Source organism: Uranotaenia lowii, chromosome 3 (genome assembly GCF_029784155.1).
Source record: "Uranotaenia lowii strain MFRU-FL chromosome 3, ASM2978415v1, whole genome shotgun sequence".
Lineage (NCBI taxonomy): Eukaryota > Metazoa > Arthropoda > Insecta > Diptera > Culicidae > Uranotaenia > Uranotaenia lowii.
In genome coordinates, this window is record NC_073693.1 from 166,665,902 (window position 1) to 166,693,633 (window position 27,732).

The window sequence follows — 27,732 nt, forward strand, 5'->3', positions numbered from 1 at the left end:
AGAAATGTGTGATAAAAGGCAGTTCAAATACATTGGAAACCCCGATTTTATCATCCTCATGATACATTTAAGGCTGACGAATTTTTTTTAATATGCTGATGAAATAATGAAGCAAGCCAGTAATATAAGTCCTTCAAAAATAACAATAATTCCATTAACAACAAAATGATAGCTCAACATAAAAAAATTAACCTTGAGTAACTAAACCTTATCACGAGAAACTGAAGGTAAGTTTCTTTGTACAATACTTGACATAAAACCTTGACTGAAACGTATATTAAGAACATGCTATCTTTAAATCCCTTTCGTTGTTTTGGCTATGCAAAAACTTTGACTAAGACATGTCTTGTTGTCATGATACTAAAGCCAAAAATGATCTCATGATTTTCCTGTGTAGCTCTTCTTTGGTGGCCCAAAATTTTACAAGGAACAACACGGTAGGATTTTCTTAAACTACAGAGAGTAGCATGTCTTTCAATAACAGAAACGTCAAGATCGAGGCCTTCATCTACACTGGATGCATTGCTGCACCCTTTTCCTATATCTGTACTTTGAACCCTTTTGCGATTTTGTTGTAGGTAACATCCTTTTCAGTGCACTATTTAAGTGTGCATTATTTTCATTCTGGTTTCAAGATCAATACGAACCATAACGAAGATGAAAAAACTATTCCGAACAAACTGCACGCTCGTCCATATTGAACCATTAATGTTTGAAAAATAACCATAATGCAAGTTCTGTGGGTTAAGTCGTTTTATGAGTTTTCAGCGAAAACTCATAAAATGAGATTTCAAGGAGAACTTGCATTATGGTTATTTTTTAACCGATTTCCAAAAGTAGAATAACGGTTGAAAAATAACCGTTTTCAGGGCAAATTAAAAGAGGTTCATGGGGTTCAATTCTTTAGGAACAAAAAGCTAGTTTCCAGAGGAATTTCAATTTGATTGTTTAAACATGCTGCAACCAACATTATTTATTAAACAAACACGTAAAAAATAGAACATTTTATTGCTTTTATTATCAATAAAATTCAAATCCAGCCGGAAGTGGAAAAGTATCTGCATACACTGACCGTTTTGCCTTTGTCATCTACCTGGACTGGAGCTAGCTCGGATTTGTACTTCGATCAGTAAGAAAACCCGAACATTTCCGAAAAATTTAGTACGTCTCGCACCATCCGAATAATTCCGTGATGACTCTCCGAGTACCGTAGCAGTTTGGGAGTCAATAACTAGCTCGTTTTGGATCCACCGTCTTCGAAAGTTTTGCGGAAAACTCTCCGATCATCCGTGCTATGAGAAACTGCCAGGTCGTCTCCTGGAATCTGGGCCCAGTATCATCTTCCTGAAATTAGAGCAAAAAAGATTCTACTTTGAATCCGACAATAATCTTTCCATTGCCGGCCAACCGACCTACCTTGTACGCTCCGGAAACATCCTCAAATCATCCAGGTCGTCTCTATCCGTATCTGGGTCTTACTTTTAAGGTAACTGAACTTTCGTGTTACCTTCTTCCGATACTTTCTGTGCCGCGGAGAAGGAAAGAACGCGATATTTTTCTTCCGGAGCTCCATAGGAATCAGTTGCTCAGAATCGCTGTGCAGCTTTCGCCTGAATGTCCGATTGCAAATAATTTTCCATCCAGTGATCGGAAGGTTCCTCTTGAATTTGTCCGGAACAACACTGAAAATACGGATCATATAAATATTGCAAAACAGTTGAAGACAAAAATGTAAAAAGTTTCAATTTACCTGTTCTTGGCTACTGCTTTAGAGATTCCTTTTTAGTCCTCAGTATCCCGGAGCATATCTTTACACTTTTTTCATACGAAAAATGCTCGTTTCTGAACTGCAACAACTGAATACCTAGCACCGAAAAATGTATCAAATTTCGAGTCGGATTGAGAAAAAACAATGGCGGTACATCACCAAATAATTTTGGAACGCTTGAATTTTTAACCATTATTTTGGTTTTCCACCAGAAATTTGAGAATGGTTGAAATTTAACAATTCATTCTGGTTGAAAAACAACAATAATCGAACTTATCGCAAGAAAACCATAAAACGGTTGAAAAAAACTCGAAAATGGTTATAAAAAAATGAGCGTGTGATAGCACAACACTTTATAAACATGTAAACAAACTTTTGCTTGCATGCACACAGAAAAAAAGTTCACTCATTTTTGAGTAAACTAGTTTTAAAAGTTGCTTGCTAATGACTTTTCGAAACAGTTTTTATGTATTCGGAAGATGTAAATACGCCTATTGTTAACTCAATGGAATTTCTTCGAGTAAACATCAAGCTTCCTCTAACAACTTCAATAGGAACTACAGAGGGATGAAATGATGCTCAAATGATTTGCAACAAAGATAAATCTGGTTATTTTTCAAAATATTTGCATCGGAAACTACAATGGTTCAAGCAGAAACATGTTGCAGGGTGGCAATGAATGTATGGGAAAAATTTCATGATCGAATTTTGAAATCCGACCACATACATTCTGTAGATCGGCCCAAATAACTGCCCAATAACCTAATCGGACTTCATTTAGGGGTGCCTTAAAGTGCTCGAAATTTAGAACCCTCAAAAATCACCAAAGGGGGGAGTAAAAGCCGAATTTTATCGAATAGAAATTTTAAATTTGATGCCAAATGACTTAAAATGCATAAAAATCTGGTGTTATTTAAAAAATGCTTTGTCAAGCTTTCCTAGTTATCGGACGTACAAAATTTAGTTGGAAAGTTTAGTGGATAAGTTTGGAAAACACTTTTGACAAGTGCTGTTATTGCTTTTGATTATCCTACTGTGCTTCATCAAATTCATATTATTTATGTTAAGAGGAGTTGAGGAATATTTATTGTTATTTTAATAATAAGTAAAAATATACAAGTGATGTAACGTCTTTCAAATTTTAAATTTCAGTCTTGTATAAATGATGCTTTGTGTTCTGAAAGTTTGATTTTTTTTATTCAATCTCAAGTGAAACAAACTGTCCCTTAAAAAGCGAAATTCAATTCAGAAAAGATTTGAATGAATTCAGGTATAAGAGGAAAAAATCTGTCTTATTTAGAAAAGAGATCTGTAGAAAATACTTAAAATTATTATTTTGAAAATTAAAATTTAAGCTGAAACTTTAATAGAACGGGGATTTGTGCATAAACTTCCCTGTTCACACGGCCATAGTTTAGTTGAAACGAATTGAAAATATGAGAAAAGTAACATAAAGGAACGGGCTCACCCACCAGTAATGCTAAAAAACTGCCTATTCTAGATGTAGGAGGAGTCCACCAGGATGAATGCTTGAATCTTGAGGGGAACTTTTTTGTTCGAATGTTGCAAAAAGTTCCTAAATTTGCTAGATTACTTCCATCTAAAAATTTTACACATTTTCCGGATTTTAAAATTTGTTTCAAGTTTTGATGACAGGAAAAACACGTCCTCTCCACTCGGCCACAGCCTACCAAGTCTTTCAAATCGACCCCTATTCCAAGGTGTGTGTATTAATAGGAGATGAATCATTCGACTGATTTTTTCCGAGTTTAACTTGTTGTGTGCAGATTGATTTTATCTTCGTTCCAATCATTACGTGATTGCACACAAAACAAAGAAAACAGTTCTGCATTGATGTTTTCCATGCCTCGCAGGCATGGTTGCCACATGTACAGATTTATCTAGACAGGTACAGATTTTTGAGCTCATTTTTGGTACAGAATCTGTACGTACAGATGACAGATTTTCAAAATTTGGTACAGATTTGTACAGATTTTTGACTTTTAGAAACTTTATAGAAAATAAGTCAAAAAGTAAGCTTTTATTATTCTGACGATAGAAGTTCCTTACTGGGAAGTGATGGAACAATTAGATTTCCAAATTTGCTCCAAATAATTAAATATCTGATTATAATCCCCCACTCGTCTGCAGTGGTTTAGTGCATTTTCTCGCAAGTAAATGCCGTTAAACTAGGGCCCGCTTTTTTAGGAAATGTCCCGCCGTCCCGCTTTTCCTCAAAATGTCCCGCTTTTTCTTGAAAAAATTATTGTGGAAGACTCAACCTTCTCCGATTCTACCACTTCAAAATAGTTGGTCCGTGCTTGATGAAAACGCTTTTTATAGAATCTCTTCTCAACTTCTATAATTTTTTTCTAATCTTCTATTATCCTTTTATGATTTTCAAAACTAGAAATGTCCCTACTTAAAAAACCTGACCGATAGGACTGTCAAAATTTTAAAGATAACATGTTTATGAAGTTTCACTGACTAACACTGGAAAAACCAAAATTTATCCTCAATGTAAATTCATTGGTGTAACACAGAAAATCATTGAAATATAAGCAGCATATATAGCAAATATAGCATTTAAAGTTGCCATAATACCGGGTGGATCCGTACAATATTATCTTGAAAAAACGTCAAAACAACGGAATTATTCATTAAAAATTAAAAAAAAAAAATACATTAAAACACATCAGCATATTTTGAATCGTATTTAAGGCTTCCGAAAAACTGTTCATGATTATTCAGATTAAACTTTCTAAAGAAAAATCGTTTTTAGACGCAAATATGAATAAATAAATTAACTCAATTTATGATTTTTGGTTCAATTTTGGAAATAAAGTGAATAAATCTGTGCAAAAATCCAGTCTTTTTTTTACAAAAAGCGGACAATCTGGTTGGACCGATCTCTTCCTAAATTTTGTGTCAAATATCCGGTCAAGTCCGTGTATTACCGGGCAATCTGGCAAGCTTATCTTAGCATCACCGTAACACTTGGGTTGCATTTGTTTTGAGCACGTTCCAGCGATGTTTATATTCTTCTATTGAAGGAAATATTCTTTAAGTTGCTTCCAAATGATGATGACTCAGGATTTTTCTCCGGAATCCTAGCAGAATGCCCTGAATGTACAGCTTAAGGAAAAAGTCTAATTCCAATAAAATAGAACAGAACTGACGAGAAAAAAAGCCATTTTGAATCAAGCAATGAATGAATCAACGAGCTAAATTAAATAAACTTGGTAAATGATCAAAAAGATTTGTTTAAAAAATAAAAACTTTCTTCAAATTTGGGATTTTAAATTACTCTGAACTACAACATTTTCGACCGAAATGTTTGCAGTTTCAAAAATGAAAATTTTCTTAACAATGCAATTTTTCGAAAAAAAAATTATTTATCCATATTTTATTACTTACTATGCTCTATTTTAGCTGAAGGAACATATACATATGTTTGGGAATGACCATAAATATTATGTTTTTAAGAGTTTCCAGTATGTCCCGCTTTTTTCGGCGATGTCCCGTTTTTTTTCGAAAAATGTCCCGCTTTTTTCAAAAAGTATCTGGTAAGCCTACGTTAAACCCAAATTTCGTAATCGTCTGAGTGTTGACACACTGGACGCTATCCTTATCGAAAAATGTCGTATTAAATATGATGCTCAAAAATCATTTTAATAAAACAATGAATAAAAATCATAAACATTAGGAAGTGTTCGTTATGAAAAATATTTTTTTATGTCAGTTTTTTGAATCGAGAAAATAAAAATGAATAAATGAGTTTCACATAAAGTGTTGTACTTAAAAACTGTACTATGTGCAATAAAGTATCTTTTTTTATGAGATTAAAAATATTTAAGGAAACAAAATCTTCACATATCAACGGATTGAATGCAGAACTTTGTTTTCTTCGGTACAGATTTTGGTACAGATTTTTGAGTTTTCGGTACAGATAAAAAAGATTTTTTCGATGAGCGGTACAGATTTTGATGTGGTAACACTGCTCGCAGGGATAAAATCACACCAACGAAACAACAGAACTAAGCTTACCGTACACGAATGAACACGAGCGATCGTTGCCCGACGGACCGAGGTAACATTCCTCGCACCCTTCTATCGCTCGTTTCCCGTTCCCGTTCCCATGTATCTATCACTTTTAGCCACGCCCCCATGCGTTGTCCGATTGATGTGTTCGACTGCCGAACGAAAACGATTTGAATTTTGAATTCGCAGAACTGTACACGGAAAATAATAAAAAGGTAAAATTTACCGAGACAGCAAAGGTGAATGCTCGCAAAAGCCAAAAAGGTAACTTCTACCTATTCGAGGTGAAACTCACCTCACAGCGAGGTAAAATATACCTGAAACGAAGAATGAAAAAAGGTACAATTCACCGAGAAAAAATGTGAATCCAAAAAAGGTTAATTTCACCTCGTAGCGAGGTGAAGTTCACCTGAATTGAGCTGAATCAAAAAGTATAATCCACCTAGAAAGAAAGGTAAATCCAAATAAGGTAAAACTTACCTCGTAGCGAGGTGAAGTTGACCTGGATTGAGCTAAACAAAACGGTACAAATCATCTCGAAAAAAAGTAACTATTTGACGAATCCGTTTATTGAGGTTAAGCGGTTTTGCCGTTTAGGAACAAGTCCTGCTTCGTGCACAATATGTGAAAATCGGAACAAAATGGTAAGTGTTTTCTTAGATTTCATTTAGTTGTGCTGGTTCTCTTCATAATACTTTGCTTTTGTTTCAGATCGGCCCACAGAACTTCGTGTTGTATTCCCGTCAGCCTTCAGATATTATTCCGGACAAGCCGGACCTGACAAGCTTGGCGAACAAAGGACTTGCCTCAACAATTTTTAAAGAACACGGTGATATATTTCAAAAATAAATATTAGGTAACCGTCCCTATTTATTTCAAATAAATACCAATTTTTTCATGAATTGTGTTTTATTTAAATTAATTATTATTGAAGAAACCAATCAAACAAACAAGCATTTACCTTTTAAATCAGTGAATGGGAAAACGGTATTATTTAAAATTTTGCTAGATGAATGAGAAAATGGTAAAATCTACCTTTTTGCTAGGTGAATTGAAAAAAGGTAAAATTTACCTTTTTGTTAGGTGAATGAAAAAAAAGTAAAATTTACCTCGAAAGAGGGGTGGAAAAAAATCACCTCGCAAAAAGGTAAATTTTACCTTTTTTTATTTTCCGTGTACGTTCGCTCATGGTTGCCACATGTACAGATTTATCTAGACAGGTACAGATTTTTGAGCTCATTTTTGGTACAGATTCTGTACGTACAGATGACAGATTTTCAAAATTTGGTACAGATTTGTACAGATTTTCGAATTTTTTGACTTTTATCCAGTTTATTGAAAACTTTATAGAAAAAAAGTCAAAAGTTAGTCATTATTATATTCTGACGATAGGAGTTCCTTACTGGGAAGTTCACGATGGAACAATAAGATTTCAAAATTTGCTACAAATAATTAAATATCTGATTATAATCCCAGTGGTTGAGCGCAATTTCTCGTAAGTAAATGCCAATAAAACCAGAGTTCGTAATCGTCTGAGTGTTGACACATTGGACGCTATCTTCAAAACGAGAAGTTATTTAAGATTAAAATGCGTATCGAAAAATGTCGTACTAAATATGACGCTCTAAAATCTTTTTGAATGTCAGTTTTTTCAAGAGAGAAAATAAAAATGATTAAATGAGTTTCACAAAAAGTGTTCAACTAAAAAAACAGTACTTAGTAAAATAAAGTATTTATTTTTTTAAAGATTAAAAATAAGGAAACAAAATCTTCACATATCAACATATTTAATGCAGAACTTTTTTTTCTTTGGTACAGATTTTGGTACAGATTTTTGAGTTTTCGGTACAGATGAAAAAGATTATTTCGATGAACGGTACAGATTTGGATGTGGTAACACTGCGTTCGCTTCGCTGATGTTTCCCCCGATTGCTGTTAACTCCTGCCGAGTTTACACGAAGCTTACTTCCCGATGCTTTCCGAGTTGAACTATACACAGCAAAAATAATTCGTATAATTTTAGAGCGGAAACGATGCACGAGAACGGAACATTGTTTATGATCTAAAACTCTATCACGGCGTGTAAATTTAGATCGAAAGCGATGTACGAAAATGGAACGGCTTATTGTCGTGTAAAAATACATTGTGATGTAAAATTTTGGAATAAATTATGGATATTTGCTTTATTTAATAAATATATACAGCTTTCAAGTATAAAAAGCCTTATGAGAAATTGAAAAATACAATGATTATTTTTATTGGACAATTTACTGTCATACAAATCATTAGAAGGAAAATAAAAACGTTCACCACATAATGAGCAGCGCCGGAAGCTGCATCAAACATTGACGAAGATGGTTAGCGTTACCAGTCAGATTGTTGAGAGAATTTCCTTTTCGGACACGGGACAATCCGGATCCACGTCCCTGTAAAAAAAAAGAAAGAAAAACTGTTTAGTTTCGACAACTTTTTTTTTGTATTTCACTTCATTTACCTTCAACTGTCCGGAACTCCGTGGCATTCTCGGTCTTTTATGATTATCGATTCCAACAGTCCACTGATCACCACCACCAGCCTCATCGCTATCAGCAAACAGCAGTTCCGGCAAGTATTGCTCGTGCGGTGATCCTCGAAGTTAGCTTTGCGGTCTTACGACTGGGACTTGGGTTCCTATTTTCGACAGACTTTTCATTTAAATTTTAGGATGATGCTACAAATCATCATCTCGACTGAAAACAGCCGCAAAAGAAAGGAAAACAATGGATCTGTCATGTTTTACATAGTTTTTGATGTAAAATTATATCCCATCGTTGCTTTCTAGATCATGCAGTGTAAAATTATTGCAAAGAATTTAGTTTTACACTTTTTTATTTTAAATCGATGAAAAATAGACCAAAAATTGTTAGAAATTACATCGTTTTTGAATTACACTAGGGAAAAAATAGACGCCTCACGTTTTAGATTGCGTATACTTCTAGAATTTTTTTGCTGTGTAATAGCATCATTGCAGTTTGAGTTTAACGAAATGAAATCGTTCTGCAATGAAGGGCAAAGTGCGAGTATGTAGACTCGCGATTTTAACATCTCTGGTTGAAGCTCGAATAAATAGAAAATTATCCCAACTCAAATTTGTATAACTTTAAAATTAGTTCAAATGAAAATGTTCAATTCAGTGCATTTTAAGCTCCTTATTACTATAGAGTAATCAAGACACAATTTTTTATGCAAAACCACAATCTTTTTTTTTGGAATGTTAGTAAACCGAGTTAACAATCTTTACATGAGAAATGTATATGGTGGATCGGTTGGATAAAATCATGATAGTCAGTTGAACACTTATTAATTATCTGGATATTTTTAAAGCTGATTTTTTCTTCATTTTTGCATGTTTAAGTTTCAAGATGACATTGCATTCATAAATAAAAAAACATAAAAACATAATAAAATCTTCAAAGGACTAAAAACCTTAATTTTCGTTCTAAAACGTGCTTTTCTTTGAAATTTCTGCCATTCTCATATAAATTTTCGATACAATTGTTTTGGTGACGTCACAAAGAATCCAATATGGTAGTAGGTAGGGCCGAGACCTTTTTTAGATATTCCTTGTATCCGGTCATTTTTATTACCTATATTTTTAACTCGTTTTCAAGATATTTACGATGCAAAAAAAAAGCAAAAAAAAAAGATAATTTACACAGTTTTTTTTCAAATTCCATCATTATCGATTCGATAGTTGGTAAAACCGTCTCGTACTCAAAAAATTCTGTGCGTGGGTGTTGGAATACACATACATTGTCCTCAATGTCCTCAAAGTTCGAATCATGCGTTGGAGTGAAGCACATGATCGGCAACTACGGTTAAGGGTTATCAGGGAAGTCAAGGCTCATGCCAGAATTTTTAATTTATAATAAGCAAAAAACTAAGTGTAGATCGCTGAAATGTCCCGGAATTATTTCTCCGATTAAAAAAAAGTGTTGCCTAGCTATGAGTCATTTAAACCTAACCTCCAACAACAAATTTTGACTAGTTCCAGAGAAGCTGGTACCGAGGCAATGAGACAGATGATTTCTGATGGAATACAAAACTTATGAAAATCACGATTTCAAACAATTTCCAGCTGTTGAATGTATGTATGTATGTAGATAATTCACCATGGGTGCACGGATTCACCGCAGTTTCGCCAACGTATGCGCTAAATTGCATTCTTTAGATTATAAGGTCGGCCAATCTTCAATGCAAATTAGCACATACCCGACACCATGGCTTCGTGTGAACTGTCATGTAATGAATGAATTTCGTGTATGTGTATGTCTTATTTGTAGAACGAGCAAACAGTTTCGCAACCGTATAAAATTCATAACATTCTCAGCGCTATGAATCTTCGACAGGTATTCCGCATACGTGTAGATACCTGCCCAGCTGGCAACTGATTGAACGTTCTTATATCATACTAGCTGACCCGGTGTGCTTTGCTACACCCTTCAAAACCAAAGGATATTTTCGGAAATTATTCAAATTTTTATTGTTTTATTGGCATTATTTTGAATCAAATTATAACATAATTCAAAAGCAACCGGTACAAAATGAGAGCTGCAGCTGGAGTTTGGAATTGAAATACAAAGATGACTTAAACTAATTTTCTGAATCTTGATCTATAAGTTCTGATAATTTTAATCTGTTTCTTTAAGCTTCGCCCTGAAAAAGGAGGGTCTCATATTATTCTTACGCAAACAATCTAACTTTGAAAATATGGTTGTCTTGCTTGATATGTTCTGGATTTATGCTAAAAATTTATAAGAGAGCCCCCTCCTGTGCTTCCCATCATCCCCTGCTGAATGGAAGTCGTGGTCTTTAATAATCATACCCATTTTATTCGAGCCCAAAAATCCTCTTATATCAAATATAGTTCCATTGGTTGATAAGTTTTTAAGCTTTACAACAAAATTTGTATGGAGCCCCCTCCTTTCTTCCCTGCTCTACACTGTAAAGCGTAAGGGTCTAACATATCTCGCAACCAAGTACCTTACATGCCATATTTGTTTCCATTTATTGGCTTCGTTCGCATAAATTGAGAACTTATGCTAACAAAAGTATATTGGGCTCACCTCCCTCCTCCTATGTATTTACTCACTGAAAGGAGGATGGTGTGTCAAATAATCATAGAATCATATGAAAATGATTTTCCATGTTAAGTTTAACCTCTCGGATTTTGTTAAAAAAAAATTAAATATAAGCTTTCCTTTTCCCTTCCTATATTCTATTCTTCTACTGCAAGCAAGGAATTGTTTCACATAGAAAAATTTCGCGTATTGAAATACTATCCCATGCCAAATTTGGTTTTATTTGCGTACTAAATTCTTGAGTTATGCATAAACTTGAAAGGAAGTACCATCCCCCCTTCCGTCCTCCCCATGAATGGAGGGAGGAGAACTTAATATTCATAAAAGTATTTTTCGTACTCAAATACTTGATTAAACCAAATTTGGTTTCATTAGCTCGATCAATTCTCGAGTTATGCAAAAAATTTGTATGGAAGCCTCCCTTTCCTCCTTTATATCTTTCCGCTGAAAAAAAGGTGGATCCATTTATAATAGAAACATTTCTCGTATCTAAATACCCTCACATGCCCAATATATTTCCATTTGCTCAATCAGCTCTCCAATTATACTAAAAATTGTGAGGGAGACCTTCTCCTCCCCCTTTTCATCCTCATCTTTGAAGGAGTGAGGGATACCAAATATTCATAGAAGCATTTCTCATACCCAAATATCGTTCCATGCCAAATTTGGTTCCATTTGCTGTTGTAGTTCTAGAGTTATGCAGTTAAAATTGTATGAAACACCCCTTCCTCTTTCCTTTCTCCCCGCTGGATGAAGGGAGGGGTCTCAAATAATCATTAGAGCAGGTCACGTTCCCAAATACCCGCCCACGCCAAATTTGGTTCCATTTGCTTTATTAGTTTTTGAGTTATGTAAAAAATTTTAAAAGAGGCCCCTCCCCCCTTAATATCTCCCTACTGGAAAGAGGGAGGGGTCTCAAATAAGCATAGAAATATTTTTCGTATCCAAATACCCTTCCATGCTAAATTTGGTTCCATTTGCTTTATTAGTTTTTGAGTTATGTAAAAAATTATGAAAGAGGCCCCTCCCCCTTTCTACTGTAAAAAGGGAGGGGTCTCGAATAACCATTGAATTATTTTTCGTATCCAAATACCTTCCCATGCCAAATTTGGTTCCAATATCTTGAATAGTTTTCGAGTTGTATGATAAATTGTAAGGTAACCCCCCTCCCCCCTTCCTATCACCCCATTGAGAGGAAGGAGGGGTACTTTATATTCATAGAAATATTCCTTGTTCCCAAATACCACCCCATGCCAAATTTGATACCATTTACTTGATGCGTTTTCGAGTTATGCGAAAAAATGACTTTTGCTTGGGAGGCCCCTCCCCCCCTCCATGAGAAAGGGAGGGGTCTCAAACCATAATAGGAACCTTCCCCTGCCTCCAATAGCCCCACCTACCAAGTTTCACGCAAATCGGTTCAGTAGTTTCCGAGTCTATAGGGAACAGACAGACAGACAGACAGACAGACAGACAGAAATTCATTTTTATATATATAGATTGCCGGGATTTGCCTGGACCGGCTACGTGCTGAAAAAGTTCTGGCAGCCTTAGTATAGGGCCAAAATGTATCGGAAATTGAAGGAGAAGGATGCAGCCACCCAAAATATAGATTTGACGAAGTACAAGTGAGAAAAACTGATCAATAACATGGCTGAAAAAAGTGTGCGACGGCCGATTTGAGATACCAAGAATAATGTAGAAATATTTCTTACAAGAAATTAATTAACATAAGGTTACCTTCATAGAAAGTATTTCGATCAAACGAATGGTTTGCCCCATTTCTAAATGAACTAAGCTTAGATGAATGAGTGGTTTCCCCTCTAATAAATTCAAATTTTGCTTAAAAATCACTTGAAAATTTCTTTGTCGTTTTTAATATTGGATTTCAATTAAATTTTGGTTTTGATAAATTTTATTTTTTACATACATACAGCATTGACCAGATAGTAAAACCGTGAATCATTCTTCATCACGGTTCACTGGACACCACCTGGCGGCGTTCTTTCTGTATTGTCATAGCAAGTTGCGCGCGCTCGGCGGAAGTTGATAGACTCATGACAAACAACAACACCGCCCGTGACGAAACCCGATGAGGTGACTTGTTCTTCCTAGATTCTGTACCTCTGTACATAAGCAGATATCCATAGATACTTCACCGTATAATTTAAGAGCGTATCTAAACGACTGGCAGATGTCGACGTTGTTGTGGTAGAAGGCTTTTACTGAATACAGCCGGCTCGGTAGTGGTGGTTGATCTGTGAATAATTACTTTTTTGCCTACTGAACCATGTAGTAAATTAACCCAATCAAATTGTTATTTTTCTCTATTTTTTTTTTCAAAGATAAATTGTTTAACTGGAAGCAACGATCACAGCGCGATCGGTACCGTAAAGTTCCAGCACGAAACCAAAAATGATGAAGTCCTCTGAATATCTGAGGTTAAAAAAAAAGAAAAATGATCGGACCAACCCAAACACATCGAGAGCGGCGGCGTGTCGAAGGCCATCCCAAACGAGCTGGTGGGTTTCGATCCTTCCTGGCAATCATCGGGGCTGACGAATCCGTTGGTTTTTGATGTCGAAGGTCTGCGATTCTACAGACATGATTAGGTTGATTGGTATGCATTTGAGCCCTTAATAAAAATTTTGGATAATGATACAATTCAAAGACACTTGAAGTTTGGCAAACAATAAGATGTAAAGATCTCTATGCTTATTTTATTTGTCTCCAAATTTTGCAATAGTTTTATTACTTATGTCTGAAGAATAGTAAACGATCGAAAATTTTATAAAATCACTATACGATTAACCAAGAAAAGTTTCAACTGCTTAAATGATCGTTTAGTATTTTTCCGATTAGGTTAGTGCATTCCTCAGACAGATTTTGACTTCTGCGGCAGAAGTCAAGCACTGCCAATTAAGATGGCGCTACCTACCTTCTCGTGTGTCTACTCTACTCCACTCTCAACTGTGTGTTGTACGCGATATCGATCAAACGATCTTGTGGGGGGCTCTCTGGCAATCATCCGTCGAAAACGGTAGACCCTCAACAGACAGGACAAAATGCCAGCCTGTCCGAAGTCCCGGACGTGATTGTATGTATCCATCCGTGTATCTTGTGCTTCTGCTGCTGCTGCTGCTTCTGGGCAGATGTCGAAACAGAGACCAGTCAATATATGCATTAAAATGATCGAAAATCACAGTTTCGTGCGAGATTTATGGATCGCATGGCCCCGCCCGCCACTTTATGCATCCAACCCGCGCGCCCTCATGCAAAAAGGAAGATAACAACTGCATACAAAAGGACAGAATTGGGTCCCAAAAAACACCGAAAACACCGACTGATCGCCTCAGGTTAAACATTTTTGTGCGCCTCCAACTTTGATCGAACCCGGCCGGCTGTCTGCCGTGACTGGGCAAAAATATTCCTACGACCTGACTGATGGGGCCCCGTTTTTCGGTAGATGACCAAAATCGGTGCTTTGCCGAAATTATAGGTAGGAAATATTGGAAAATGCTTCCTTCTCGGTCAATTATATAATGCACTGTGCCACTTAGGAAGAAATTTTTCGAACATGGGTTTTGTCTTGCTGCAAGGTCAAGTTGGTGGAGATGATTAGATCCTTCGTCAGAGTTTCAGCTCGATGACAAATTTTTGGGGGCCCATCGATTTTCCATATTCTAGAATTCTAGGAAACGTTTTGGTTGGTCAGATGATATATGAACTGTGAGATAGAAATGAATAATTCAAGTTATGAAAAGGGCTTCAAGGCATTAAAACAACATGTTAAAAACAATGTTTAGGCAAACGTGTACTCTTTTGTGAAATCAAACAAATTTAACTATCCCAAAATGACAAGGTATTCAGCATAAAGTGCCTAGTTTGAGTAACTCTTGTTCCTTACTCTGTATCGGAAGAGTAGGCTGCGGCTGAATGAACAACACGCGTTTTTTCGTCTGTGGACATTCTGTAATAATTTATGAAAACAAACTATTGAGTTTTTGAAATTTCAATAATAAGATAGAGTTGAAGTTATTGAGTTTTTGTAACGAATGTTCCGAAACGTGATATTCGGCCTTCTCGTTGCTCTGCAATTTTTAAGTTTTAACGGTTAGAGAAATAAGTGAAAGTGATATTTGCAAAAATTGTATTATCGTGCCCATAGGAATACGAACAAGGATATTCTAATGATTTGTGGCAGACTAGCTGAACATACAGCAATTATGGATGCCATAATTACGAGGACCACGGCAGACTGACTCTGGACAGGAAATCCCGGTGAGAACATTCCGATTTTTTTTTTCTATATTTTCACTCTATTATGACTTTTGCTGCATTGGTTTTTTACATTTTTGACACCTAAATATGTGTATTGTGTTCATATCCTGTGGGGCAGGATTTCCACGGGTCGGTATTGTTAGTATTTCTCATTTTTTCTTATAAATACCAATGTATGGTATTGGTATTTATAAGGAAGAATATACAGTATCGGTGGAAAATTCGGATTGCCAAAAGGCAGGATAGACGACCAATTTTTTTTAACGCAACGCAAATAGCGATAATCCGAAGTCCGATTTACACGACGGAGGGATTTTGATGTTTTTTTTTAAGTTTTGCGTAACAGCCATCGATTGCTTTGATCGTTAAAATTACTTCATACAGAAATCCAAAATTCAAAGTTATGCATATGAGAGTTTTTCCGTTATAATTTTTTCACATTACGATTTGAGGCAAAGAGAAGAATTGCACAGATGAGTTTCCAAAAACGATCTTATTCAGTTATCACGAACTACATAACAAGTTAAGAATGATAAAGAACAAAAAGGAGATTTACTTCATCCACCAAAAAATTTATATTTTAAATATCACCTTATAAATATTCTTCAAAGTATGATAAAGAATATCTTTACTCTAAAGCATGGGTGGCCAACATTTTCATCAGGTGGACCAAATTTTGGAGATTAGATGGGCTGGCGGGCCACACCAACATTGCAATTTTTTGAAAATTTGGAGCAATTATATAAATAACTGTTTTTAAAGGATGATATAATAAAGCAATTTTTGTTTTCATTTGTTTTCTTTCTAAAATATATAGGTATGTATGAAAGACAGATTATTGAGATTCGGTTCAGGTTTGTATTCACATGGATTGATCATCTAGACCAAATTGTACATAGATATATGTTATATGGAGCAATAGTTATGTCAAACGTCAAAAAAATCAAGGATTGAAAATGAAACTGAAATTAGAGTCTGAACTTTCTTACAATTCTATGATTCTAGGAGTCCCGTTTGTCAAAAATGAAAATACGAATTATGGCTTAATAAAGGTTTTCATTGGTTTCGAACTTTTGCGAATGTATCATCAATATGAGGACAATTTTATAATCTGACGGGTTTGTGACAAGTTGCCTTAAATTTTCCATAAGATTCAAAAATATGTTTATTTTTGTTACTTTTAAACATGCACTTGATATTTTGTAGATTTCAAAATATATATTTTCTGGGGTACATATTTGATATGAGTTTTTTCTTTCAAAAAAAACTATATTTGAAATCCACAGAACTTTGTAATTTTCAACAGATATAATAAAATGGATTATCAAACGCATTGAATGTAGACACCTTTTCAAACAAAATTTTTTTAAAAAGTTAGTAGTGTAATTCTTTATGAAAAATCATAAATAAGCTGCAAAAATTATTAAATGCTACTGTCTGCAAAAATTAGCAAGTTTTAAATCAAAATCTGAAGACATCTTGCGCAAATGGTCATATAATGTATCTATTTTCCCCTTATATTTACAGTAGAAATTTCGTTGGTTTCAATAGAAGCTGAAAATTGAAGTAAATTCATCGCTCTAAAATGCTTAAAAGTGTAGTACTTTGACAAACAAATTGTTTTATTCGTGTTTTTATATTTGGTATAACTTCGTACTGAATTTTCAGAAGCTTTTTTTGAAAAAATCATATTATTCTCTCCATAAAGCCAGTCAAATTTCAAACTAGTGTCATGCACCTATTTAAGATAAGATTTCCAGAATTTTTTCGGCACGTGCTGGACAAATCCGGGCTATTTTTTTAAAAAAAAAAGACCTGTCAAAACCAGAACATTGTTTAAAAAATAGACAACCAAAAATTTGGACAATATCATGGAAATTTTGATCAAAACCTAGGAATTACTAATAAAAAAATAAACAGTCAACAGCAGATTTTGAATCGTTTTGTAAGCTTCCAAAAACATTTCATGTTAATTTCTACAAAATATCATTTTTATAAAAATCCGCGTTTTTTTTCAATGAAATCCGGGTAACCAGACTGGACTTTTCCCAAATTTTGTAATAAATATCCGGACAAACCCGGATAAAACCAGCCAATCTGACAACCTTAATTTAGGATCTCTTATCGCAATATACATCTGTTATTTGAAAGCCCTGTTCATGTCTCAAATATTGGAAAAAAAAAGTATACAGGTTTTGCCCTAACTCTTGTTTCGAATTATTTAATGATTGACACAGATTTTGATAAACCCATAAAAAACCTCTTGGCAATATAGCAACACTGCTGTGCCATTCCCCGATATTGTCAAAATTGACGTGATACACTGATAAATCATTTCACACATTTTGTAATATTGTTTCACACATTATCAGTAAATATATGGAGCTGTCAAACTCGAGTGTGGTTTTCACTCACCATGCAAGTTCGAAATTCACACATTATCCGAATTCGCGGATTAAGGGAAAAGTGTGTGAAATCACAAACAGTTATGGGCAAGTTGGAATCATTCCTAACGTCGCTTCAAGTCACGAGAGAATAATGCAAGTAATCACACAGCATTTCAATTTTAAAATTAAATCAACTAATGAATGAATTTCTCTTTCAGATCCAGACTGGTATCGCCTGCCTGTTCTGGTGGGGAGAAAAAGCTAATGGAATTGCTCCCCCCGCAGCACATCCATTGAATCAATAAACCAATCATGTCCGAGCATAAAAAACATTCAAATTACAAATGATGCTGTTTTTATATCAAAATTATTGTAAAAAAACGTTTTAATTTTGTTTCTATCAGACATACGCAATTCGGTTGCACTGGGAGGTTAATGCCGGTGGACACAAATCGAATCAGCACCGGTCGCGTTATCTTCTTGTACCAATGATGCTGTGTAATTGATTACACGCGATTGGCACAGAGGCTGAATTTTGGGTGTATGAAGTATCCTACTAACAATCCTTCCTTCATTCAGCATTGATTACTAGGACGTGGCCGGCGCCGTCACTGATCATTTTCATTTAGATCATGAGTTTGGTGCATTGTGAATGAACTGTACAACGTGTAAACGGATGTATTTTGAGAGATTACTAAATGATACTACCCACTCTAAACTCTGGAAAAACATCAACCAACTCTTGGGTAAATCTAAATCATCGACACCAATTACACTCACAGAAGGTGAAGAACTCATTACAGATAAAAAACTTGTTGGCAATAAATTTAACAGATATTTTTCTTCGATTGGATCAGATCTTGCTAAGAAAATACCCGCTGAAACTGAATTTGATGTCTTGTCCAACATCAACAAGGTTCAGAACACAATTTTCTTGCAACCAACGGATGAAAATGAAGTAAACTCAGTCATTATTACCCTTAAAAACAAAAAAAGCTGTGGGCCTGATAGTTTTCCCGCAAGTGTGTTAAAAAATAACAGCATTTTATTCACTCCCATCCTCAAACAGTTTTTTAACTCAATAATTGAATCTGGACGCTACCCAGATTTCCTAAAAACAGCAAAAGTGACTCCTATTTTTAAATCAGGTGATCCAGAAGATGTTAGCAACTATCGACCAATATCAAGTCTCAGCGTATTTAGCAAAGTTTTCGAGAAGTCACTAGTAAATAGAATTACCAATTTCCTCAATTGTAACAATGTTCTATATAGTATGCAATATGGGTTTAGAGCAGGCTCAAATACTCTTATTGCAATTTCTGAACTTGTGGATTCCATAAAATCAGCTGATTTAGAATTTTGGGTCGGTTCATTGCCGGCTATCAGTGGTGTATTTGTTATTTGTTATTTGTTTATTTTCATCAACAGATCACATATTGATCCAAATGATAGGTTAAAAATTAAAGACAAACTACAATTACACGGAATTTACCCTATACTATACTTAAAGCACTAAGGATTCTTCTTCGGAATAATTCCCTCGAAACGTCAAAATCAAAATGGTCGGAGAAGCGGTTAAACGTCCTTATTGCACCAATTAGCGCTGTATTAGCTCCGTAGTTATTCTGTCGGAGAGGAGCAAAGAGCTGAAGATTACGATTCCTCAAGCCACGGGATCGCACGCTGAGTTGGAGTGCTTCTAGCAGTGCAGGGCAGTCGATTCTAGACGAAAGCAGATCGGCAACAATAGAGGCCCGTGTTGCGGTCCGGCGGGCCTGCAGCGTGTCGATGTCGATAAGGCGGCAGCGGCTTTCGTAGCTGGGGAGTCGGAACGGGTCTTGCCAGTTCAGGTTCCGGAGAGCGAAGCGCAAAAAACGCCTCTGGATGGCCTCGATACGCTCCGAGCCATTTTGGTAGTAGGGGCACCATACAGCCGAGGCATATTCGAGGGACGATCGAACCAAGCTGCAGTAAAGACTCTTGAGGCAATAAATATCCTTAAAGTCTTTTGTCATGCGGAATAAAAGACCCAGGCATCTGGAAGCTTTGTCGACGATGTAGTTTGTGTGGATCTTGAAATCCAGCCGTTCGTCCAGGATCACACCAAGGTCTTTCATATGCTCAACTCGTGCAATTGCCTCATGTCCAAGAAAATAATCAGCCGATAGCGGTAGCCGCTTGCGTGAAAACGAAATTACCGTACATTTGTTGCGATTCAAGGGAAGGCAATTGACATCACACCAGGCGGCGAAGATGTTAAACTGGCTCTGTAATACGTTGACATCTTCGGGGCTGTTGATGGATTGAAACAATTTCAAGTCGTCGGCATACGCCAGTTTTGGTCCATCGAGAAGCAACAGCACGTCGTTGAAGTAGATCAGGAATATGATGGGTCCTAGGTGGCTCCCTTGAGGTACTCCAGAAGAGGCACGGAATTGATCGGAAAATGATTCACCTGATCGTACAATAAGTTTCCGTCCTACCAGGTAGCTATGGAACCAGTAAAGAGCCGCAGATACCGATACGATCTAGTTTGGCTATGGCTATTTTGTGGTTTACCTTGTCGAAAGCTGCGGTCAGGTCGGTGTAGATAACGTCGGTTTGAGATCCCATGGCAAAACTGTCTTGCACGGAAGATGTGAACGTCAACAGGTTTGTTGTCGTAGAGCGTTTGGGCATGAATCCATGTTGTTCGTTAGAGAAATAAAAATTGCAATACGAGAAAAATGGATCTAGTACAACCAGCTCAAACAGTTTGGCGATCGCACATAGGGCAGAAATACCGCGATAATTGTTAATGTTCCTCCTGTCACCTTTTTTGTAGACCGGAAACATGTAAGCCTCTTTCCAAATGGAAGGGAACGTGGATTCCGTGAGCGATGATTGGAAGATTCGTTTTATAGGAGTCAGCATATGTGATATATAGCGTTTTAGAAAAGTCGCTGGAATGCCATCCGGACCTGCAGAAACACTGGATTTCAGCTTAGCAGTCGCCTTCAGGATGGTATCGTCATCGATTACGATGTGATGAAAGGAAGTGCTCTGACGTGGGACGTTACTAGCCGCCATAGTCAACTGCTCCGTGGATATTGCACCAGAATCAAAAGTACTACGGAATTTGTCAGCGAAGAGGTTACAAATATCAAGGTCTGAGGTCGCCGACTTGTCTTCCAAAAACATGTAGGATGGTAAGCCCGATTCTTTCCGTTGGTCCTTAATGTACTGCCAAAACGATTTGGGTCTAGTTTTAAAACCACGCTGAATCCGGATAAGATAGCCCTGGTGCTTACTTTTTTATAAGCTGCGTTAAGTTTGCGATACTGGTTTTTGGCGTGGAGAGACTTGTGCCTCAAGTAGTAGCGGAGGGCTTTGTTCTTGAGTGCTTTCATTTGTCGCAACTCTTTCGTGACCCAGGGAGCACGTAGGTCAGAGGCTGCTGAGCGTTTTGGTACGTGACGATCGATGATGTAGTTGATGATATGGGAAAACTTCATAGCAGCGGCGTTTGGATCGAAAGATTCGAGCTCAGAATTCCAGTCGATGGCGTCAAGCGTTTGTGAAATAGCGACAAAATCGGCGTTCTTGAAATCGAGAAAAAAGGATGCCGGCTTCTTGATAGGAGTCACAACTTCAGAGATTTCAAGCGAAAGCAGCAGTGCCGGGTGGTGAGGAACAAGCTTAACCAGAGGCGCAGGAGCCAGTTCAATCGTAGCCAATTGGGATCCGTCGTTAACAAAACAGAGATCGAGCAAGCGACCATTCTCATTCTCGACGCTGTTAATTTGTCGGAGAGTTGCTGTGCTGAGTGAGTGGAGGATCAAACTAGAGGGCGTAGTAAATGAAGATCTCGCTGGATCAGCAAACAGAAAACCGCACTGGGAGAAACACCATTTAATTCCGGGCAAGTTGAAGTCGTCCTCGGGAACAGTAAGGGAACACAACCGGGAATGTCAATCCGAACAACGGCCGGTAGCTCATGGAAACTGACTTGGGGACACAGAAAATCAAATTTAATGAATCACCCGACTGAAGAAATTTTTTCTCATGTTTATAAACAAAGATAACAAGCACCACTAACCCCGCGCTCTCTACGCCTACTTACTGCAAAAGTCAGCAAACCTTCTAATTAAATAACCTTGGGCTGGATTTCAAGATTCACAACAATGGGGTAAGTTTTTTTTATCACTAGTTCGATTTCCCATTAAGAGATGGCACTTATCAAAATGGTTCCTTTGGACAAAAATTTATATGGAAAAATTGAGAGTTAGCTTTTTTAAATTTTTTTGGCGTAACTGGCACACTTTTTTGAAACTTCCAAAGGTTCCCACACATTTTCCGGATCCTTTGCACCCGGTGCTGATTTCGAACGAGGTGGTGAAAGTTGTTAAAATCGCGAAAAACTGTCGGTGAGAGAGTATTTTTTTTATTTTGGTTGTCTATTCAAGGGCCAGCCGGGCTGCCTGTTGGGATATATTTTTATGTTTCGTAAAATTTTCTGACTTGACAAAGAATAAAAATGTAAATATAAGATTTGTTTTTTTTTTTTGTTAAAACTGTTATGGTGAATCTTAAATCCATGGTAGTACTGTGACAAAGAGTTCCTAAATTGATTATTTTCGATCAAAGGGATTTGGAAGTGATTGAATTATAAGCAAGAGACTTAAATGGCAGACGGAATGATTTTGAATAGCTTCGTTCAATCGTTAGTAAAAATCGGTTTCAACTGGTTTCTGTTAACTGATAGATGTTCAACGAGCCAATGTTTTGGTCGAAACTAGTCAGGTCGTTGTTCAATGGAGCAAGTTGAAACTAGTCGAAACCAATCCAGCTCGGCAGCAGGATTAGTTTCGACTTGGTAGAAGTCGGTCGAAGTCAATTGGAAAGAGACAGGTGATCAACTATCAATCCATTTCTACTTGTTTCGACCCGTTTCTACTAGAGTTGATTGAACAGACATAATATTAACTACGCTTAACGAGAAGGTTCAATTAAAGCGTTTACCCCCAACCCCCCTCCCCCCGTTTTACCTCCTTCAACAGAGAGTTATCAAATAAGTATGTGAAACTGTAGCAAGATTAAATTAATAGCGTTTCTTTTAACTAGAAACCTGAAACTTTTTCTTTGTTGACCATACATTTTTCATTTGTAATTAATTCTCAAAAAAAAAACTTTACAATATCGAGGAAAATGTTTGTAATGGGCGATGGAATCGAAAAGTTATTCTTTCTCTCCTTAAGAAAAACGCCTTTAGAACTGTCAAAAGTTGGGTGAAATTATAGCTGCGTCCCACTTGCACTAATGCAAAACCATCACCCAAATTCGTCAGCGCTTCCATCGCCTATTCCGTTTGGCATCTCAGATCAACAGTTAGATAAAGCAATTTTGATTCTGCAGAAAACTTTTGAACGTGCAGTTTTCCGATGGCTACTATGTGTAAAATCAAAACGGAAACCCAAAATCAAAACAAAACGGGGAAAATTTTCTCTCTTTAAACAGATTCCCTCTCCCCACTGAGAGGGAACTTCAAACTCACTTCAAGCGTTCGATATCTGCAGGCGCTTGCCGACAAGCCCCATTACCTACATCGCCGATAAAGCTCCTAGAAGCCTATGCCTACTATTCCGCATGGCGAAAGACTTCAAGGATATTTATTGATTAAAAAGTCTCCATTGTAGTTTTGTTCGTTCGACCCTTGAATATGCCTCTGCTATCTGGTGCTTTTATTACCAAAATGGACTCCAAGTGTATTGAGGCTATCCAACCTCGCTTTATGAGATTCGCCCTTCGACACCTGATCTGGTAAGACCCCTTCCGACTTCCCAGCTACGACAGCAGCTGTCGTCATACACTGTCACACTGTTGGAAGGTCTTCAATTCAACGTACAACCACGTGGTTTGAGAAATCGTGATTTCCAGCTCTACGTCCCTCTTCGATTGAATAATCATAGGGCTAACACAGCCCTAATTGGTGTTATCAGGACATTCAACCGCTACTCCGAACATTTTGATTTTGACGTTTCGAGGGATGCTTTCCGAAGAAAAATCCTTAAAGCTTTAAGTTTAGTGTAGGTAGACCATTGTATCTGTGGTGTCTTTAATCTAGGATTGTTTTTATTAGGATGAATTTGTTATCTGTTGATGTACAATAAATAATTAAAATAATAACTGAAATTCAAGCTACAGGGTTGACCTAACAGAAGTTTTTCCAACTCAAATTATTTGCTTCGATTCAAAATAATCAGGAGCTGTTACGAGATTGTTAAGAAGTAGTTGTTCAGCGAAAAATTTCCTTTATAGCATTTATAAATTGGCACAAAACTCATTCCAGGTTCGGTTCTACTAAAGAAACAAAAATGATGTTGATTTTTAAAAAGAAAATATCCTTTTATCCCATACAAACATAAAAGTTCAAATTTACTCATGCAAACGTTACTTAACATTTTTGCAAAAACTCATCCATGAGGGTTTTCAACCAAACCAAAGCTTTTAAGATCCCAAAATTTGAGAAATTCGAAAATTACCCCTAATCGATTCAGTCAACTTGCATATGCGTTTTAACTTTTTCAATGGAGGTCTCTTGAATCATCGTTGAAAAGTTTTCCGTACTCAACACTTTCTCATCCTAAATGAGATTCCATTTGTTTGATTAGCTCTCGAGTAATTTTGAACAAGTTAGGTGTATTGAATTCAAAAGATAAAACATCAACCGAACAACCAACAAAACCAACTAAGAAATGCACTCCATCGTTCGCACGACAACGCAATAATAATAATACAATTGCTTCTAAGCAATGCATTGAAGTAATTCCTCCTTCAACTCCCCTCCACCGGGCGAGATCGTCCTGGATAGGACACCGACAAACGGCCAGCCTGTCTGTCGGACAAACATGGCCCCAATCGCCGACTCGGTTGCGTCTCCTGCTGATTGCATATCGCTCGCTATCCCCGCAAAACCCAAAATGCAGCAGCGGGCAGAATGCAAAAGGGCATTGAAATTCTAGGGACCCTCCAAAACGTCCAGCCGAAAAAGTACCGTTAGATTCGCCGTCTGCATTGTTTTAAAAGTTTAGCATTCTTCGGAATATCTTGACTCGATCAAGTCGCGCACTACTGACTGAAGGAGCCTTCTGGACTCTGGAGGGGGGAGCACAAACAGAAAAATACAAACCTACCTACCTACAAATGCAACGGCTGCGCGTTTCTCCGGCTGACGGACGAATGGCCTTAGCGCGGCGGAATCGCTTTCGTTTGGTTGCCGGCCACAATTCTTTCCGAGCCCTTCTGCTCCAGGCCTTCCTTTGCTGGGGAATTGCGATGGGGCGAGCGAGGGCGCGGAAGAAACTGTTTTGATGAGACATATGGTGCAGGACAAGTTCCCCAAAAAATAAGCGTCGAGAAGAATGGCTTTTGTGTGCAGTTTATATTTATTTTTTGGCACCATTATCATGCTTAAAGATATATTTGTTTTTAAATTAATTTCTTAACATCACTAATTCTTTAAACGAATTTGTTTAATCTAAGAATGTGTTTAAAATATTTAATACTCGATTGTTTGAAAACTGTTCTTAACCAAAGTGAAACATGTGCCACTGACAATTTAAGTATTTGGCAGACTGCTAGTATCGGTCATAAGGAATATGTGACAAAAATTTACAATTCTGCTCACAAAATCAGGATGAGAAGAGGAAGAAAACAGGTTGAAGTAGTACAACAAATACCGTGCGCCCGCCAAGATGCATCATTGCCGAATGTCCTTATCGGCAAACGGCAACTGGCAACGAATGATCGAACGAGGAGACTCGAGACTGCAACGCAACGCCATGCCAGTTGAGTCGAACGCGGGCTTAAAGGTAGCATTAAAATTTCACTTTTACTTTATCGCGTTTGATGATAGAGCTACTTGTGCGTCCTCTAACGACAATCCCCGATCAAGGTAACCAGATTGTAGTTTTGGTTTTTATTTTAGATAGCAATCCACAATGCAAAAAAAATGTCTGAAAACTAATATTTCCGTATATTGGAGAAAAAAGATTCCAGATTTTTTTTTATATATTTTATAACGTTTTGATCCAATTGTAGTAGGCCTCGAGTAAGTGGAGGTCCTGTAGTGTATCAATCTGTGCAACGTTCGTAATGATTTGGTGAAAAGGCAAAATTAGGAAGTAAGTTTTTGCCATTATTATTTTTTTTTAAGTTCGGTATTTGAAAAACAAGTTATGAAACCAGTATTTTTTTCTAAAACATTTCAGATTCGTGAAAATGCTTTGAATGATTGATGTGATGGTAGCGCAGTAGAGACATTTCCAGCTGAAAAAGATTCTAATGTGCCTTTTAAGCTTTTTGTTCGAAGCTAATTCACCTAGACTAGGGCTAGGCACAACTTTCCGTATATTTGGATAACGTGCCGCTATTAAGCCTACCCTCGTTCTGATACCTGAAGTTGCCGAAATCGTAAAAAAAATCTGTAATTTAACATAAAGCTTGCTTCAGATAGAAATGGAACAAAAACGGTTGCCTGAATTTCAGTTATTAATTATTGATTTCAAGTTCTCTTTTTATGCAAATGTATCGTTTTCTTCATACTTTCGTGGTTGAGAGAATTCCGAAGGGTGACATTCAAATCCACTTAGGCGACTTCAACGCAAAGATTGGCTCCGATAATCAGGACTTTGAGCGCATCATGGGGCGCCATGGTCTAGGACAGATGAGCGAAAACGGAGAGCTGTTTGTAGAATTTTGTGGCAACAACAACATGGTGATCGGTGGATCGCTCTTCCCCCATCGACCAGCACATAAGGTCACTTGGGTATCCCGAGATGGCCGAACAGAAAATCAAATTGACCACATCTGCATCAGTCGAAAATGGAGAAGGAGCCTTCTTGATGTCCGCAACAAACGAAGCGCAGACATTGCATCTGACCATCACCTCGTCCTTGGCGAGATACGACTGAGAGTTGCGCGTGTCCAACGGCGCGAGGAGAAAGTCGGGTGTCGATACGACGTCCGCCGGTTGGAGAATCCAGAGGTGAAAAGGGCATACGTTGAACAGCTAGAATCCCGAGCCTCGGAGCTGCCGACAGACGGAACAGTCGAAGAACAGTGGTGTGGAATCAAGTATGCCTTTATCACGACGAGCCATGGTACTCTCGGTAAAGTTTGTGGAAGACGAAGTGAATGGATGTCGGATGAAACCTGGAGGATGATCGATGATCGGAGAAAGGCGAAAGTCGGAATTGAGCAGGCATGTACCGGGTCAGCCAAAGCAGCCGCCCGCTCTCGATATGCGGAACTGAAAAGGCAGTTAAACGAGCTTGTAGACGAGACAAGAGAGCCTGGACAAACTCCCTAGCCGAAGAGGGAGAAAGAGCCGCCGCCATTGGAGATATCCGATTATTATATGATATTTCTCGCCGCCTTAGAGGTGCAAGGACTAATGCAAGAATGCCGCTGAAAAACCGAGCAGGTCAGCTGCTGACAGATCGAACAGATCAGCTCAAGCGTTGGACTGAGCATTTTGATCAACTTTACCGAGTTACAAATAGCAATGGCCAACCGAACCCGCAGCTCGAGGCGCCCACAGTAAGTCGCATTAATGGCGTCAACTCGGAAGCGCCCTCGCTGGCTGAAAAAGAAGCGGCAATCAAGGACATGAAATCCAACAAAGCGCCTGGAATCGATTGCATTCCTGCTGAAATGCTCAAAGCCGACCCTGCCTTGTCAGCACAAATGTTGCACCGTCTTTTCGCTGACATTTGGGATACTGCAACATTCCCTGCCGACTGGATGCAGGGTATCCTCGTAAAGGTCCCAAAGAAAGGAGACCTAACAGAGTGCGACCCTCAAAGTACTCTGCAAAGTGATCCTGAACAGGATCCAGGAGAAAATCGACGCTACACTCCGACGGCAACAAGCTGGATTCCGATCCGGACGATCATGTGTGGACCACATCATAACGCTACGAATAATACTAGAACAAATCAACGAATTCCAGGACTCTCTTCTGCCGGTGTTCGTTGATTTCGAAAAAGCATTTGACAGACTGAACCACGAAAACATCTGGGCTGCTCTTAGACGACGAGGGGTCCCAGAGAAACTAGTCCATCTCATCGAAGCACAGTACGAGGCATTTTCGTGC

The 27,732-nt window shown here is 37.6% G+C and overlaps 1 protein-coding gene and 1 long non-coding RNA gene across 2 annotated transcripts in view; both read right to left on the reverse strand.

Moving 5' to 3' along the window:
• LOC129758373 (protein rhomboid) overlaps positions 1-27,732 on the reverse strand; it is a 314,235-nt gene that overhangs the window by 130,287 nt on the left and 156,216 nt on the right. The window lies entirely within an intron of this gene.
• Positions 1,047-1,888, reverse strand: LOC129758374 (uncharacterized). Its single transcript, XR_008739967.1, has 3 exons — positions 1,751-1,888; positions 1,417-1,682; positions 1,047-1,344 (listed from the first exon to the last, which is right to left on the reverse strand). It is a non-coding gene; the product is annotated as an uncharacterized LOC129758374 (long non-coding RNA).